The sequence below is a fragment of the Pleurodeles waltl genome, chromosome 7 (genome assembly GCF_031143425.1).
Source record: "Pleurodeles waltl isolate 20211129_DDA chromosome 7, aPleWal1.hap1.20221129, whole genome shotgun sequence".
NCBI lineage: Eukaryota > Metazoa > Chordata > Amphibia > Caudata > Salamandridae > Pleurodeles > Pleurodeles waltl.
This window is the reverse complement of record NC_090446.1, coordinates 1,440,726,703-1,440,744,907: the sequence shown is the minus strand read 5'-3', so window position 1 is coordinate 1,440,744,907 and position 18,205 is coordinate 1,440,726,703. Positions and strand designations below refer to the sequence as shown.

The following is an 18,205-nucleotide window of genomic DNA, read 5'->3' as shown; positions in this document are numbered from 1 at the left end:
AGGGCCACTATTATGGTATGATAGCTATGATTATGCTCAGAATGGTCACCCTATGTCAGCAATGGCCACATTCAAGTAACGTTCATGATTATGTCAGTGACTGGCTGAGGAAATCTCCCAGCCCAGGCTGAACTTGATAGATCAGAAGCCTTGATAGTCCTAGAGGCAGCGCTCCCATTCTTTGCTTCAGTCTGCCCATCAGGGTGGGATTGGCCTAGAAGACAATCAGGCATTGCCCGCTGGGCTGGTCTGACTGATCAGTGGGTGGGGCCACTTTTCTGGCAGTTTCTGGGCCAGTTTTATGGCCTAGTGAGCTGATTTTAATTGTTGGTTTCCCTGATATTACCACACACATTGCCTGCAACATACACATGTGCATGCAGTCTCCCATTCCTTGCAAAACACCTATACAGTGAGTCTATACAAGTTCAAAATTGGCTTAGTTTGCAAATGTGGGCCACATTTGTAGGTATCTGATTTGGTAAGGAGGGACACTTTTATTTTGGTTTCCCAGACTCTTTTTAGGGTTGAGTGCGCAAAGCGCTCTGTCCCTGGTGTAATCTGTCTGTGGGCTTTTAACCACGCCCATGTTATGCCCATCAGTTTGGTTGGTTCCTGGGCTTGCCTTTTAAAATGTGCTTGATTTAATTAGTGAAAAGCATGCATATGTCATGCCTTTTCCGGTGTTCAGTCCTCCTCGAGCGCACCGACCAACTACTGAAAACATATGAGGCTCGATGTTTTTGGTATGGTTTCTGGACTATTTATTTTTATTTCGTAGGCAGCGCGACCTGGCTGAGCAGTAATTGAGGGCTTTGCATGACATCGACCCTGTTACATGGATAATTGCACTTTTGCTGGTTACATGGATAATTGCACTTTTTCCGGTACGTTTCCTTTTGAGTGTCTGCTTCGCGCTCATGGCCGCCGTCAGCTCGCTTATGTGAAACTCTTTTACTTTTCAGTTTATGTGGCAAGTAAAGTCCGGTTAGGAGTTTAAAACTCTAATAGCTCTAACTCGAGCAAATGGGAGACCCATTGCATTGCAAATGCTTGTGTGTCCTCCTGGAGCCAGAGCAGACCTCTGGCTCCCCTATCCTGTTGACTTGTTGCCCCCCCACCTCATGATGTGCGCTTCATCAAAGGCACATGACAGGTAGTTTCGTAAAAGCAATACAAATTTTATTTGCAAATTGGCTGCTCCCCACTATCGTAAACGAAATTGAAAGATAAGGCATGTTTTTTGTTATTTATAGACCACGGAGTAATAAAATGTTGAGAGGACGTTTCCAGATTTTAATCTGGGGGTCAAACAAATTAGTGCCTTGTGCGTCCTAGGTGGCTAGCGCATGTCCAGACGTGGGTCCCTTGCTTGCTGCGCCACTGGATTCAAGCTAGCCTGGCTGATGGAGGGTGATGCCCTGAAACCGGTTCCAGGATGCTTGAATCCTGTCCCGGGAGGACCTGGCTTGGCATTTCAGGCTGAACTGCTCCCAAAGGGAGCAGGGTCAAGACTGATTTGCATATACCTGGGTCCAAACTGGGTTGACCTGGCAAGCAAATTAATGATGGGTTAAACCCAGATCTATGACTGCAGTGAGTATTTAAAAAGTTTCAACACTCCTATCATTTTATTTTGAGATATTGTCACACAAACACGCCCCTATGCCAGTTTACTCTGTTTGTAATTGGCCCGGGGACATAAAGCACTTTGCACGAAAATGCCATATCTGTGTATTAAGCAACAGTAGCACTGAGCTGATGCAATCTGCTGGAGATCACATAGTTAGTCAGATGGGAGGGGGGAGCTAAGATTTAGTGCGCAGTTTCTCCTAATTGGAAGAACCTCTCCCTCGTTTAACTCCTTTCCAGTGTTCTGCAGACGGTCCCCGCGTGACCCTTCCCCAAAAAGGGCTGCGCAAAGCCGCCCAATAAGGATGTTTCCATCACGTTGCGCAGTTGTTTTCCAGAATTGGAGGCTCTCGCCGTGTGAACTTCTTCAACATGTTGGGGTTGAGGCAAGTTTACTCATAGTTGAGGATTCCATTCTAAGCAGACTGTTACATTTTAATTGGGTAAAAACAACGAGTGTTTAGCAGTGCTTAGAAACGGCAGTAGTGCTTGTGAGGACTATATAAAATATCTTGGTGTGAAGATCGGGCATTTTTATTATCTGAAGTTGTCTTGGGGAGACATGTAGGTGCCGGCGCTTACATAGCTTCAGGCGCTGTACATCGGATGAAGGCCAGGGGTAGGGGCGGATAGGGAATTCCATTCATCTAGTGGGGGTTTAGCTATTTGCATTACGTTTGCCAAACATTTTTATAATAAAAAATGAGCCCTGGAGCACAGGGTTCAGAGTTTTACGGAGTGTTAGGGCTGCGATTATTTTACGTCCAGCGCGCCCACGGCTAGACAGCATACCCTGCGCCAGGATACGTCGCTGCTGCCAGGGGCGTAGGAGACAATACATTTCTTGGGGTGGGGGGGGGGGGGAAGGGCGTCGGGGAGGGGTGGATGGACAGCGACAGCCTTGGGGACTTCTCAATTAACCATATACAAATCGCCCATTATTTGCAGAACGAGGCTCCGATAAATTTACACAATCATATGATTTGGACTTGAAATAAGGAGAAAGGAAGGCATGTTGTCAGTTTGAAAGTATGTTTTATTGTTATTTACATTCACAAAGTATTTACACCAAATGTGAAAAAATGCATCTTCATTCACCAAGCAAATAAAGGCAGGAGGGAGAAAAGGAAGAACATACTTTTTGTGCCCCACACGGATCATGTCTCTCACCTCATGCAAATTGAAACCGCACTAGAGATATCAAAAGCGATCAGGCACAATATTTGTAAACTGTGCTCTGAAACGTAATTCTAATAACACGTCTACTCCTCTGTGCGATCTTGGGCAGTCCAGCTCCACATCACGCAATCCAAAATCTGGTAAGTAAACAGCTAGAAAAGTAGTGCAAACACTGTAGAACACAATAGGATGCAATAGGCCTAGGGGCAACACAAACCATATACTCTGAAAGTGGAATGCAAACCACCGAGGGACCCCAGGCCTAGTGTAGTGTGTAGAGGGTCGCTGGGAGTGGAAGAAAACACTAAGGGTGTCCAAGATACCCCACCCCAAGACCCTGAAAAGTAGGAGTAAAGTGACCCTACTTCCCCAGAAACATAGGAGATTCTGCAAAGACAACAACTGACTGCAAAGCACTGAAGACGGGTTCCGGGACCTGAGGACCTGTAAAGGAAGAGGACCAAGTCCAAAAGTCACTAAAGTGTCCTGGGATGGCAGGAGCCCACTAAACCCTGGATGAAGGTGCAAAAGGGCTGCCTCCGGGTAGAAGAAGCCAAAGATTCTGCAACAACATAGGTGCCAGGAACTTGTCCTTTGCACAGAAGATGGCCCACGGCGTGCCTGAGGATGCAGAGTTGTTTCCATGCAGAAAGAACACAAACAAGCCTTGCTAGCTGCAAAGGTCGCAGTTGAAAAAAAAGGGTGCTGCCCGGGCCCAGGAAGGACCAGGAGGTCGCCACTTGGATGAGGAGACAAAGGGGGCACTCAGCAACACAGAGAGCCCACACAGAAGCAGGCAGCACCCGCAGAAGCACTTGAACAGGCATTCAAGAAATCTGAGCACGGCGGTCATCTCAGCACTACAAAGGAGGATCCCACGAAGCCAGAGATCAACTCAGCGAGTTAAGCAATGCAGGACGGGGTGCTGGGGACCTGGGCTGTGCTGTGCACAAAGGAATCCTTGCAAGAGTGCACAGAAGCTCTAGCAGCTGCAGTTCATGCAGTACACAGGATTACTGTCGGGCGTGGGGAGGCAAGGACTTACCTGCACCAAATTTGGACAGAAGGAACACTGGACTGTCGGGGTCACTTGGATCCAGCTCCTGTGTTCCAGGGACCACGCTTCTCACGATGATAGGGGACCCAGAGGACCGGTGAAGCAGAAGTTTGGTGCCTGCGGTAGCAGGGGGAAGACTCCGTCAACCCACAGGATATTTCTTCTTGGCTTCCAGTGCAGGGTGAAGGCAGACAGCCCTCAGAGCATGCACCACCAGGAAACAGTTGAGAAAGCCGGCAGGATTAGGCGTTACAATGTCGCTGGTAGTCTTCTTGCTACTTTCTTGCAGTTTTGCAGGCGTCCTGAAGTAGTCAGCGGTCGATCCTTGGCAGAAGTCGAAGAGGGAGATGCAAAGGAACTCTGGGGAGCTCTTGCATTCGTTATCTGAAGAGAAGCCCACAGGAGACACCCTAAATAGCCCTCAGAGGAGGATACATTTTTTTCTAGTTTACGCGTCAAGAATTTTCAATTCTATTAAGGACACGGAGGCGAGGATTATGCTTACTCTTTTTTTAATGATAAATCACAGCAGCCAATCAAATGACAATAAATGAAAAAACTACATATCCCATGGTGCTATAGTCCAGTATCACATGCACCAATCACTCTCTGTGACCTATCCCATAACATGCATGAACCCAAACGTGTTATCCTCTTTCTTTGCGAAATCAATAGCCATGAAACTTCTGCACCGAAATGTCCTTACGAACTGAAGAACTCTAAATCTTTCAGTCACCTCCAACATAACCGATCTCCAGAGAAAACTGGAAGTTGAACAACTTTCTAAGAGCCAACAGAAAAATATCTTCTCCAATATCCATCACTCAGATAATCAAGCATTTTTGTGATCTGAACCTAAAACATAATAATAAAAGGTAATATCCTATAATGTTGGCATAGTTAAACAAATATAAACAACCTTATTCAATAACCCAGGGTGTGCACAATAATACAATCTGTAAGAGTTTTTCATTTATGAACATTCAATAACATGTAGAACAAACATCTACGGGGGAATAATCCTTGCCTCCGTGTCCTTAATAGAATTGAAAATTCTTGACGCGTAACCTAGAAATGTTTTATTCTATTTCAGGACCGGAGTCTCGGATTATGCTCGTTCAAAGCTGATCAATAACAACAGAAGCAACATCAACTACTGGTTTATGATAGAATACCTTAAAAGTAGACTCAGAAGACCAATCTGCTGCTTTCATAATGTCCTCTAGTCTCAAACCCATATCAAATGTGTTTGATGCCATAGCTCCTCTAACACAGTGAGCTCCAAAAAGATTTATATCTCTACCCGCCTCACTCATGACCCATCTCATCCACCTGGCAAGAGTGGCTGAGGAGACAGGTTTAAAGGGTTTCTGTAAGGAAATAAGTAATTGACCATTTACATTCTGTCTAACCTCTTCAGTGACTGCTTCATAATCTTTTAAGCATTGAACTACACATAATTTAGAATTATCTGGAAATTTAGGATACGTTACTGACCTGCAATTTGTCTTCGTTCTTTTGGTAATGTTAAATGAAACTCCGTCTGGAGAATATACCTGCGAGATCTAAGGCCTTGACATCTGAGACTCTCTTACAAGATATCAGGAAAAGTAACATAGTTAATTTTGCAGAAATCTATTTATGGGACAAATACCTATTGGACGGCCAGTTCTCTAGAAACTTCAAAATAATACTCACATCCCACAAGTTAGAATATTTAGCCTGTGGGGGGTTGGACAAACGAATACCTCTCAAAAGTTTACATACTAATGGATGTTCCCCCACTAGTTTACCATCCACATTAGTATGAACAGCTGAAATGGCAGATCTAAAATTGTTGATGGTCCTGTAAGCCAAACCTGAAGAAGCTAATTCAGCAAGAAAGTTAATAATCAATTCAATGCCCGATTCCACGGGATTACAATTTCTTCCACTGCACCAACTATTCCATCTACGCCAGGCTGGCGAATATCTTTTGTGAGTGCTAGGGGCCAAAGCTTGTTTGATAAAATCCGTAGCTTGTTGCGAAAGGCCTGAGGGATCCCATCTGAACCGGAAACTAACCACACCATCAACGTCAACTTCCCTGAAAGTATCAGTGGATATTGACGGCCCTCCTGGTTCTATAGGAGATTCAGACGAGGAGGAATGAGAAGAGGATGGGAACACGTTGTAGAGCAATTGGGAACCAGGGTTGTGACCTCCAACATGGTGTCACTAGAATCAAATCTGTTTTCTGTCTCTGTATTTGAGCTAAGACTCTGGGTATTAATAGAAAAGGAGGAAACGCATAACCCTGAAACAGGAACCAATCCTGAAGGAAAGCATCTGTTGCTAGAGCAAGAGGGTCTGGACGCCAACTGAAGAATTTCGGCATCTGAGTATTGAGACGGGAAGAGGTCCACATTGCAAGGACCCCATTCTTTGATCATCTGGGAAAAATAACTGGATCCAGTTTCCACTCACTAGAATCCGTCAGGTATCTGGAGTTCCAGTCCGCAATAGTGTTCAGAGTCCCCGGAAAGTACCCCGCTAACACTATTAATTGATGTTTCAAGCAATAATGCCAAAATTATTTGGCTATCTCCACTAGAAGACTGGATCTCGTCCCTCCCAGTTTGTTGACATAAGGTACCGCTGAAATATTGTCCATTCGCAGTAGTATGCAACAATTCGTCTTTTGAGGTGAAAGGCTCTTTATAGCAAACAAGCCTGCTAGTAGTTCCAGGCAGTTGATATGAAGGGAGCTTTCCGTCTGTGACCATCTGCCTCCTGTCACTAGGGATCCGCAACGGGCTCCCCAACCCCATTGACTGGCATCCGATTCGATCACTACCTCTGGGTGCGACCCAAAGATGGCTCTCCCATTCCAAGCCTCCATGTGTTGCAACCACCAATGAATTTTCTCTCTGACTTCTGCCATCAAGGGGATCAACTCGGAATAGCTCAGACCCTGCTGTAGGTGTCTTATCTTTAATCTCTGCAGAGCACGATAGTGTAAGGGGGCTGGGAAAATTGCCTGAATAGAGGAGGTCAACAGACCCACTAATCTGGCAATGGTTCTTAGAGAGATAAATGTGTTTGCTAATGCTGCTCTCAATTTCCTCTTGATATTGCAAAGTTTTGCTGATGGCAGAACCAGGAGAGCTCGGACTGAGTCTATCCTAAAGCCCAGAAACTCTATCACCTGAGATGGATTCAATGATGACTTCTGCGCATTGATCAGGAAACCCAAATCCTGTAATAAATTGATGGTCCAGTCCAGGTGTGTCAGGAGAGAGCGAGGATCCTGAGCCATCAATAAAATGTCGTCCAGATATATGATCAGTCTGACCCCCTTGATTCTCAACGATTCTACAACTAGTCTCAACAGTTTCGTGAAACACCAGGGGGCTGATGACAGGCCAAACGGGAGTGCTTTGAACTCCAAACAATGGCCTTTCCACAGAAACTGAAGAAATCTTCTGTGAGGGGAAAAGATTGGAACTGATAGAAAAGCGTCTTTTAGGTCCAGTCGGACCATCCAATCTCCTTCTGATAGAATGTCTCTCAACATGTGGATTCCTTCCATCTTGAAATGTCTGTAAACAATCCAAGAATTGAAATCTTTCAGATTGAGAACTAGACGATGACCTCCCCCTTTTTTATCGACCTCAAAAATAGGACTGCAAAATCCGGAGGGGTGAGGAACAGAAAACTCTACCGCTCCTTTGTCTATCAAGGACTGTACCTCTGCGTCTATAAAAGTCTGAACGTCGAGGGAAAAATTCATTTGAATAGGGGAAGTGAATTGGATTGGAGTTCTGACAAACTCTAGATGGAACCCAGAGACCATCTGACAAATCCAGGGATCCCCAGAGATCTTCTTCCAGTTGTCCAAGAATAGACCCACTCTGCCCCCAAGAAGAACTTGAGTGTGATGAATAATGTTTACCTGAGTAGCCAGCATCTTGGATGGCTCCTTGTTGACTCCTGCGCTGCCCTCTGCGGAATCTGGGGCGGTTACTTCTGGTGCGGGTGGGGTAAAAGGTAGGTTCGGTTTGTTCTCCATACCATCCACACCTGCCTCTGGGGTAATAGTTTTGGGGACTAGAATAGGATCCTCTGCCGGGCATTCGTCCACGAAAACGACCGGCCCTGACAAAAAGCCCCCTTCTGAAAACATTTTTTAATAGACATCTGGGCTTTATCGAGGGAAGAAAAAGTAGAACAGAATTTTGCCAACTCTTTGATGAATGACGAGCCGAATAACATTCCGTCAGCTGCAGGACCAGATTCCAAAGTCGCTAGGTCCACTCATTTTGGGTCAATGCGCATAAGAATAGACTTCCTGCGCTCTGAGGATATGGCAAAATTGGTGTTACCCAATTGGCAAATGGCTCTCTGAGTCCAGCCCCTTAAAGTATCTGTGTCAACAGGGGTCCCTGACTCTTTTGTATTAACTGCCATATCCAAGATCTTAGTCAGAGGTCCCGATAAATCAAGGAGTTTGTTTTGACAGAGTCCCCATGACCTATCCAAACCTTTTTTAGGGTCTTTAGCAAATTTTTTCATAAATGTTACCATTGTAGGATCAATCTCAGGAGTATTTGATACCTTATTGTCTAAATCTGGTCTAGGGCATTCAGCTCAGAGACGAGCGCGGACTTCTTTATCGAAACTCTTCCTGAGATTAGAATGTACATATTGCGCTACCTCAGTCGAAGGAAGCCAGTTGGAAGATCTGGGGTGAATAAGTTCAGTTGGATCAAAATTCAAGACTTGTGACGCAGGAGACTGTTTCCTGATTTTCTTACTGGGTCCTGGGATATCTGAGTCATCAGAATCACTGAAAGAGTCTTTATCAGAGGATGACGACAATAACTGGGTGTCTTTCTTAGAGCTATAATTATGTTCTGTCGCCCTTTTCTTGCGAATCTTTTCAATGTCCGCATGAGGATCTATAGATTGGGATTTGGCGTCTTCATTAGCCTTAGATCTTGTTCTTTGCTTAGCAGAATCTTCCCCCAAAGGAGGGGTATTTTGGTTAGACAACCAGCCTTGCAATTGGGCATATTTGAAAAGCTGTCCTGAAAAGGGGCCCAAAGCTCTAACCAAGGTATCGTTTACAGATTGTTGTACTCTAGTATCCAAAGCTTCTACCAAATTAACCTCTAGCTGGTTGCTAGAATCATCAGGGAAGTATTCTGCCTCTGGATCTTCCCATTGAGCCATATTGCTCTGAATTCTGTTTTCTCAGAAATATATATCAAATAGGGGGAGCGGAAAAAAACCCTAGCAGGCACTAATAAGTACAGGCCCAATAAGGTGTGGAGGGAGCTGCTTGCGGCCACTCTAGGCAGAGCCTAATTTATTTTACAACCCAGGTGTCGAGCACACAGGGCGTCTGGGAGCATGAAGAGTTAGAAATAGCTCTTTCTAATAAACGCGCTGATCAGAGCTGCACTCCGTAACCTGGGAGCTAAAAATAGCTCACTTTGAGACGCGCGCTGAAAAGGAACACGAGCCGCTCTCCAGAAGTCTGAAAACTCAGAGATCGGCTCGTAAATCAGCACATGCGCGCGTCTATAAAATAAAAGACAGACTACGCACTACGCGCGTAGTCGCTCCCGCTCCCACTCCACCAATGACATAAAAACGGGCACAAATAAGTGACAAATTCTGACTAAAAATAAGCACAACAATCAAGTAATGCGAGAGGAATCGTGTCGCGGTAAAAACACAATTACATGCATACAATAAATGTAACATTTATCACAATTCACACAACAGAAAAAAGGAAATACTACTTATCTGCTGCGAAGCAGCAAAGAAAGATGATATGACATTTGGGTTCATGCATGTTATGGGATAGGTCACAGACAGTGATTGGTGCATGTGATATTGGACTATAGCACCATGGGATATGTAGTTTTTTCGTTTATTGTCATTTGATTGGCTGCTGTGATTTATCAGTAAAGAAAGAGTAAGCATAATCCGAGCCTCCGGTCCTGAAATAGAATTGGCTACCAAGAGAGGTAAGCACCTATCAGGAGGGGTCTCTGATGTCACCTGCTGGCACTGGCCACTCAGAGGTCCCCATTGTGCCCTCACACCTCTGCATTCAAGATGGAGGAGCTCTGGGCACCACCCCTGGGGTGGTGATGGACAGGGGAGTGGTCACTCCCTTTTCCTTTTTCCAGTTTCGCAGGGGCTGGGGGATCCCTGAACCGGTATAGACTGGCTTATGCAAGGAGGGCACTATCTGTGCCCTTCAAGGCATTTCCAGAGGCTGGGGGAGGCTACTCCTCCCCAGCCCTTTACACCTATTTCCAAAGGGAGAGGGTATAACACAATCTCTGAGAGGAAATTCTTTGTTCTGCCTTCCTGGGACTGGGCTGCCCAGACCCCAGGAGGGCAGAAGCCTGTCTGTGGGTTGGCAGCAGCAGTAGCTGCAGTGAAAACCCCAGAGAGCTGGTTTGGCAGTACCCGGGGTCCATGCTGGAGCCCTGGGGATGCATGGGATTGACACTCACATAGCAGATTTGGCATGGGGGGACAATTCCATGATCTTAGACATGTTACATGGCCATATTCGGAGTTACCATTGTGAAGCTACACATAGGTATTGACCTATATGTAGGGCACGTGTGTAATGGTGTCCCCGCACTCACAAAGACCGGGGAAATTGCCCTGAACTATGTGAGGGTACCTTGGCTAGTGCCAGGGTGCCCTCACACTTAGTAACTTTGCACCTAGCCTTCACTAAGTGAAGGCTAGACATATAGGTGACTTATAAGTTACTTAAGTGCAGTGTAAAATGGTTGTGAAATAACATGTGCGTTATTTCACTCAGTTTGCAGTGGCAGCTTGTGTAAAGATTTGTCTGTGCTCCCTGTGGGTGGCAAAAGAAATGCTGCAGCCCATAGGGATCTCATGGAACCCCAATACCATTGTGTACCTAGGTACCAAATACTAGGGAATTATAAGGGTTTTCCAGTGTGCCAATTAGAATTGGTAAAAATAGTCACTAGCCTGCAGTAACCATTTTAAAGCAGAGAGAGAGCATAAGCACTGAGGTTCTGGTTAGCAGAGCCTCAGTGACACAGTTAGGCACTACACAGGGAACACATATAGGCCACAAACTTATGAGCACTGGGGTCCTGGTTAGCAGGGTCCCGGTGAGACAGGCAAAAACAAACTGACACACAAGTAAAAATGGGGGTAACATGCCAGGCAAGATGGTACTTTCCTACACTGGTCGGGAGAAATAGTCAGGATATAAAAACTAACACAGTGATTGTGGTTGTCTGTAATAATAAGACTCTACTTCTTCCCAAAGGAGACCTCCTTTATAATATTAGAAAAAATCCAATTGAGAAAAAAACAACAGTAACCTAAACCCATGATTTTAGGTTTGCATGTAGCTCCTTGATGCCAGTAAATCGATCACTGTGCCATATTAGAAGGCTTTCAGCTTATAAATTGGCAGTTACAAAATGATCTTAGTATCAAAAGCAGTAGCCCTCTTGCCTATCTTAATGAAATACAAATCTGTGATCTGCATGTGCCACAATGCGCTTTGTAGTGGGCACATTAACCCTCTAATCTACGAGGCAAAGATGTGACTGGACCAAACACAGAACTCTCTCAGAATTGTGTGAAGCACTAGAGTTATCTTACTGCAATTATAAACCTCTCAGAATTATTCGGCAGACAACGACCTCTGTTACGAATTAAGTAATCTAAAACAGAATTACTGTCACATGGGCCCTTGTTGCCAATTTATCTGAAACAGATATTTTATTTTAAAGTAAGGACCATAATTATGACCCATTTTGCGTCGCTCTTGCACAACGTGGTGCAAGAGCAAAGAAACCGGTAAGTCAGTTTTGTGAAGCCACACAGCCACTTTGCGTGGCTTTGAATGGCTTAAACAATCTGGAGGTATGCAACGTAGAGCAAATCGCTGTGTTGCGTTACTCTGCCCAAGGGAGGCATTCCATGGGCGCTGCGTGGGTGTTCTCACGCAACTCCCATGTTTTTTTTTAGACATTTCCACATTTGACAAACCTGGTAACCCTGGGAATGCAACTAAACGATGCGCCTCCCCACGAGAGGCGTAATGAGGGAAATGTTTTTATTTCTCCTCGTTTTTTCCTCTGTGTGTGAGGAATGTGGCACACATAGGAAGAGGTAAAAGCCTCAAGATTGTTTTTGTGCAGGAAGGTGCCCTTTCCTGCACAACAACAATCTTGCCTATGTGCCTGCATTGGCACTAGGCTGAAAAAATGGCACCAGGGCAAGGAAAAAGGACAGGAATGCACCATAAATATGGCACATTACAGCCCTTTCCCTGAAGCCCTTGCTGTGCTGACTTTGCGGCTCTGCACCACAAAAGACACAAATATGCCCCAAAATGTACAAATTAATTGCAAGACTGTTTTTTCAACCTTCACCCCTTCTGCCCTCATCACCTGTATTCTCTAACAGCTGGTTCTCTAATGTATGGGTTTCCAGAGTAAGTTATATCCAGGGCCACTGGAATGATGCGATTGTGCGGCTGCGGCGATTTTTGAATAATTACAGATTTACTGCATTTGCCACATAGTCCATCATCTGCTGCATAATCTGCAGATTTTAACAAAAAAATATTGCTTCTAGCTCAATGGTTCAAAAGTTAATAAAAGTGCAGCGACACGTGTTGCCAGGCAGTGAAAGGCCCATTGCAAAACTGTACTGGTCACCTTTCTGTTGCTTATAAGCTACGTTTAGGTATTGAAACCGCAGTAATGATGTGCAACCAATGACCAGTGTTATGAAGTTCAAAAATGTTGAAATAATGAAGTAATATCGTTGCAAAATGTGCCGCATTATGCCGCATAATTTACTTAACCCTGCCGCGTAATTTGACCTTCTCATGCTACATAATTCTAGTGGCCCTGGTTATATCCACGTCTAGCGCCGCTTCCAACTGTAGATCCACCTCTCTGCCACAGCCTGCCCTGCTCTCTGGTCAATGCCATGTCTCGGTTTGAGTGGCGGTGTCGACTCTGCACCAATAAGTAATATAACTTAATGTATTGGTTAGAGTGAGTTAGTCGCTGAGATTTTACGGAGGCGGAGGAAATGGAAGAACGAGTCACTTTGGGGGCGTGGCCCCGCTATAAAAAGACAAGGCGCCTTCCCTCCGCTGCATTGCTACAGGTGGATAGAAGAGGAGAAGCAGCAGCTCTGAGAGTCTCACACACGGTTGGTTCTGTGCCCAGCTTTCTGCCCTCTTGCCAAGCCCCAGACCGCCCTTCGCCCATGAGAACATTTCGCCCACTCCCCCAAAAGTAACCGTCGGAGCAGGGGCTCGAGGGGAGCAGCGCGGCCTGTCGGAGCCACGAACTGAGCCCGCTCGGCTGGCACCGGGCTGAGCCCGCTCGGCTGGCACCGGACTGAGCCCGCTCGGCTGGCACCGGACTGTGCAGGAATCCGCAGCCACGACGAGGCACAGGTAGGGCAGCCTTGCCGTCGCCACTGCAGAGCGCACCGAGGTGACTCCGGGGTCCCTGGGGCCTCCCCGCGCGCGCAGCCCGGGCGCTGGGTGGATGCGGGTGGCATCCCTCTGCACCCTCGATGACGGGGCCCTGAGGGGCCCTGAGCTTCTCGGGTTACTGTGGGGGCGCGAGGGACGTATGCTGCGTCTGCAGGTGGACGCATGGGTGGATCCCACTGCTGCCTCACTGGTGGAGAAGTGAGGGGATGTGTTCACCGGGGGTTGGGCGGTGACCTTCAGCTTTCAGGTGAAATCCGACAGACACTTCACCGCACACGACTGAAACACTTGTACCCAACTATATACCACAGAAAAAATGTTTTAATTCACCCCCCGGCTGTTGGCGTTGCTTCCCCATGGGTGGCATGCACTGCTCCTTGACTGGCACACTATTAAGGATGGTCGCTCTCCTCTTGAGACGTGAGCTATTGATGGCGCTCAGCCGTCCAGCGCCTCCTCTGTCACACGCGCTGTCAGATGTTAGATGGCCGCAGGCAGCGCCACCGCCCTCGGTCAGCGCCTAGAGGTGACTCGTCTCGCGGTAAAGGCGGGCAACCCCCGAAAGCTCGAGCCAGGCGCTGGCACAGCTCTAGGATCCTCGGCGCAAAGCGAAACAACCTTTTTATAAAGAGGCAGTGTGGCCCTCCATGGCGTTTTCTTCATAATTTTGGATTTGTCGCATAATTTATCAATTTATGCATACTCTTAAGATTTTAACAAAAGTAAAAATTGTGAATAGTAAAAAAGTAAAATTGCTAATAGTAAAGTTACTAGTTGTAACGTGCACAAGAAAAAAACGAACGAATAATGTCAGAAAACGTGACACGGAATGGCGCATAATTTGGCTTTTATTGTCACATAATTTAATTGATAATTTAATTGACCCTCGCACATAATTTGGTAGTCTCCGCTGCTTAAATCCAGGGCCTATAATATTGCTCCACCCATAAGAAGAATCTAGGCGACAAACAAGGTACACATGACCACTGACATGCCTTTTAGTTTAAACGTGGTCATGACCGAGGCAGGAAGGTTTCGCAAAGCTCGTTTAAAAACTCTCCCTTTTCATCCATACTCATCGACGACGGGGGTGTGATCTGGTGTGTGAAGGTGAAATATTCCATGTGCTAACTAAAGTATTGTTTTGACTTTTTGGAATGAGGATGTTTATTTGCCAACTGTCCGCGCGCCACAGGGAATATCGAAAACGTAATTGACAGATGAGGCGCGTTCATTGTTACCCAGTGGGTACTTATTTATAGTCCTCGAAATCATAAAAGGTTGATATGTCATTTCCAGATTTTAATCCGCGGCCTGGGAGGTCAAAGACTCCCCCTAAAACACGAAACATGCGAAATGGGCGACAGTAGCACGGGCTGATGCAATCTGCTGGAGGTCACAGGGTTAGTGGCGGGAGATGTGATTTAGCACGCAGTGTTTCCTCATTGGAGGAACCACTCCCTCGTTTAACTCCTTTCCTATGTTCTGCAGACGGTCCCCGAGCGACCCCTTCCCCGAAAAGGGCTGAGCGAAGCCGCCCAATAAGGATGTTTCCATCACATTGCGCAGTTTTTTTCCTATTAGAATTGGGGGCTCTCTCCGTATGAACTTCTTCAACATGTTGGGGTTCAGGGAAGTTCACCCGTAGCTGAGGATTCCATTCTAAGCAGATGGTTACATTTTAAGTGGGTAATAGTAACGCGTGTTTGACAGTGTTTAGAAACGGCGGAAGTGCGTTATGAGGAGCTATATAAAATATGTTGGTGTGAAGATGGGACTTTTTTATTGTCTGAAGTTGTCTTGGGGTGACATGTAGGTGTCGGCGCTTACATACGGCGCCATATCTCGGATGAACGGCGAGGTGGATAACTGGGAATTCTGTTCATCTAGTGGGGTTTAGCTATTTGTACTACGTTTGACACATATTTTCATAATAAAAAAATGCGCCCTGGGGCACAGGGTTCTGAGTTTTACCGAGAGTTAGAGCTGCCAGTGGTTAATTTGTAAATAAAAACGTGCCGGTGCCCAAAGCCCTCCTCTTAAACACGCAGCTGCTGCAAATAAATGTGCAAACACGGAATACTGAGGCAGCGTAACCCTAAAGCCATCTCCGGCCTCTAATGCATTTACAGCCACTCCCTGCCCCTTCGCTCACTCTTGCAGATTTCTGCTTTCTCTCCTTGTGACTATTTTTCTTTTTTCTATTTCTCCGTCTTCCGCCTTCCTTCCGCGAGCAAAATGTGTATTTTGCTCGCAGTAAATGCTTGAGGCTGAAGAATAAGACCCGGCCCTCAAAAATAAGTGCCGGGGCACCGCACCGGAAACAACAAGCACAAATTAAGCACTGCAGCTTCTGTTATTTTGCAGCCAGTGCGCCCGCGGCTAGCCAGCATACCCTGCGACAGGTCCATACGTCGCTGCTGCGCCCTCTGTTGGCGGGGTCGGGTGGTGGCTTTACAGAGGATAACGAGGCAATAATCTATCCATCTATTCGGCCTGTTGGGAATGCTGTCACATGGCATCATTTTGATACTTCCCTACTATCTCGATTCGTAGTCGCTGTGATTTGTGGCAGTTACTTTATACGCGATTACGGGGATTATTGATAAACTGGGAAAGGTTTATTTACATTAAATAGAGGTTACAGTCATGTTCTCTTCTTCTTCATCTTGGCAGTGTCCCATGGAACAGAGTATAGTACTGGGCGTGTGTGTTGTACAGGGCAGTATTAGCCGAGTATCGCTCAGCGAGTTAACAGTTGCCGCTGACACATGCGGTTAGGGCAGCGTATCTGTCCACGTAGGTAATTAAAAGGTCGCGTAGGGTGCGAGCCAATTCTGATTAACAAAATAAACGAATGTAGCAAAAATGAAACTTGAGGCCAGCGAGTGTACGGTTGTAGCGCCACCTACCGGCAGTGATCGTATAACGAGTTCCCACCCCGGCCAAGCTAACCTGTCGTGCCGCATACCACGCTCGGTGCAGTGAGTGGCATGGACCTAGTTTTGGCGTGCCTGGGTAACAATTTTTGAAAACTGCGTCGAGTCTGATCGTATGAGAAATTCCGTGGGGCTGCATCTAGACCCTAGCGTCCGGTGAAGTAGGTAAATATTGTGGAAATTGTCTGGGAAATAGGCATTGTGCATTTATTTTTGGCGAATATGTGGATTGAACCATTTACGTGGCTTCACTGGATTACATAACCTAACGAAAGATTCGAAAAACCTGCTTGGATCCAGCGAAACACGTGTCACCTGATGAATTGGGATGAACTGCACCAAATAAATCAGAATGGGTTGGGAAGGGATTTTGCAATGCAATATATAGGATATATATGATTTGACCACTTGAAAGTTTATTATGTAACTGCGCATAATTGGGATTACATTTCTGCAATGCTTTATTTTGAGTATGCAAATAAAATTCAGTTATAAATTAGTTGCCGTGTAAAACAATCCCGTGAAGGTGGATGGATTAGAATTCTTTAATGCCAGCATTTCTTACGGTTCTAGATTGGAGTGGCGCCCATTCCCCTTTAAAACACTGATTTTAAAAACATTATCTGCGAGGAGAAGTTATGGAGGGGGTTTCCCAAAAATCTGAATAGTCGCAAACATTTCAGTCCTACCTTTAGTAACCTTTACATTGAAGCGGATTTCCGGCCGCGTCCAGGCTGCTCAGACGACAGAACCGGTCTGGCTTCATTCCCGCCCGCAAAGGGGAACCTTGGTGGGCGGACTGAGTCGGTCAATGTATTTTTTTGTCATTGCCATCTGTACACCATGCAAAAACCACTAAAAAGAACTGTACATTTATAGAAAAAAAAATATGAAAAGACAGACCAATTTTATATTTTTCACATTCTGCTTGTATGCAAGTAAGACGCGTAATATTTTGTTGCTGTCAGGGTAGATGTTACGATGTTATATTATGTCGTTTTGGGTCTTTTTTTGGTCATTTCATTTTCTGTTTCCTTGTGGCAGGTTTATCTAACTATTCAGCCTGAAAACACGAGTCACCCTTATCAGTGGACCCGCCCCCTGGGCGTCATTTGATGTCTCAGTTTTGGTGCGGCTGTTTTCTTGCAAAACATTTGTTGGGATCAGGGCGTCACTCCCCCCCCCCCCAATTCAACTTCGCACCGCACCTTCCGGTAATCTGTTCTGTCTTTTGCTGCCCATTATTATGCTGTAAGAGAACAGCACTGTGAAATCACATTCCGCATGGTGGGTTCTCGCAGCAATGGAATGAGATCTCACCTCGGTGGCCATTTGTGCTGTAAGACAACATCTCTGATATTATAACTCGGAGGGTGAGTTTTCACAGTAGTGGCCAGTCAGTACCACAGCATTGATATTCCTAACAGCGGTGACCACTGACGCTGTAAAACAACAGCACTGTGATAATTACAGTCAGCACGGGGACATCTGGCAGCAGTGCCCCACTGTGCATAAGGCCACAGCACTGCGATACTCCTAACAGCAGTGGCCATTGGTGCTGTAAAACCACAGCACTGTGATACTCATAGCAGTGACCACTGGTGCTGAAAACCACAGCGCTGATAATCCTAACAGCAGTGACCATTGGTGCTGAAAACCACAGCACTGATAATCCTAACAGCAGTGGCCATTGGTTGGTGTTGTAAAACGACAGCACTGTGATACTCACAGCAGTGACCATTGGTGCTGAAAACCACAGCACTGATAATCCTAACAGCAGCGACCATTGGTGCTGTAAAAGCACAGCACTGATAATCCTAACGGCAGCGACCATTGGTGCTGTAAAACCACAGCACTGATAATCCTAACAGCAGC

General features: G+C 46.1%; 1 protein-coding gene and 1 long non-coding RNA gene across 7 annotated transcripts in view; one reads left to right on the top strand and one right to left on the bottom strand.

Moving 5' to 3' along the window:
- LOC138246458 (uncharacterized) overlaps positions 1–18,205 on the bottom strand; it is a 92,965-nt gene that overhangs the window by 69,944 nt on the left and 4,816 nt on the right. The gene's annotated exons all lie outside the window — the stretch shown is intronic.
- The window catches only part of LOC138246457 (uncharacterized), an 85,504-nt gene continuing 80,332 nt past the window's right edge, over positions 13,034–18,205 (top strand). For 4 of the 6 annotated variants that reach the window (XM_069201086.1, XM_069201085.1, XM_069201080.1 and 1 more), the window contains exon 1: positions 13,034–13,349. The gene's annotated coding sequence lies outside the window, so the exon portion shown is untranslated. The remainder of the gene's footprint in view (positions 13,350–18,205) is intronic. The other 2 variants (XM_069201084.1, XM_069201083.1) reach the window with 2 other exon arrangements.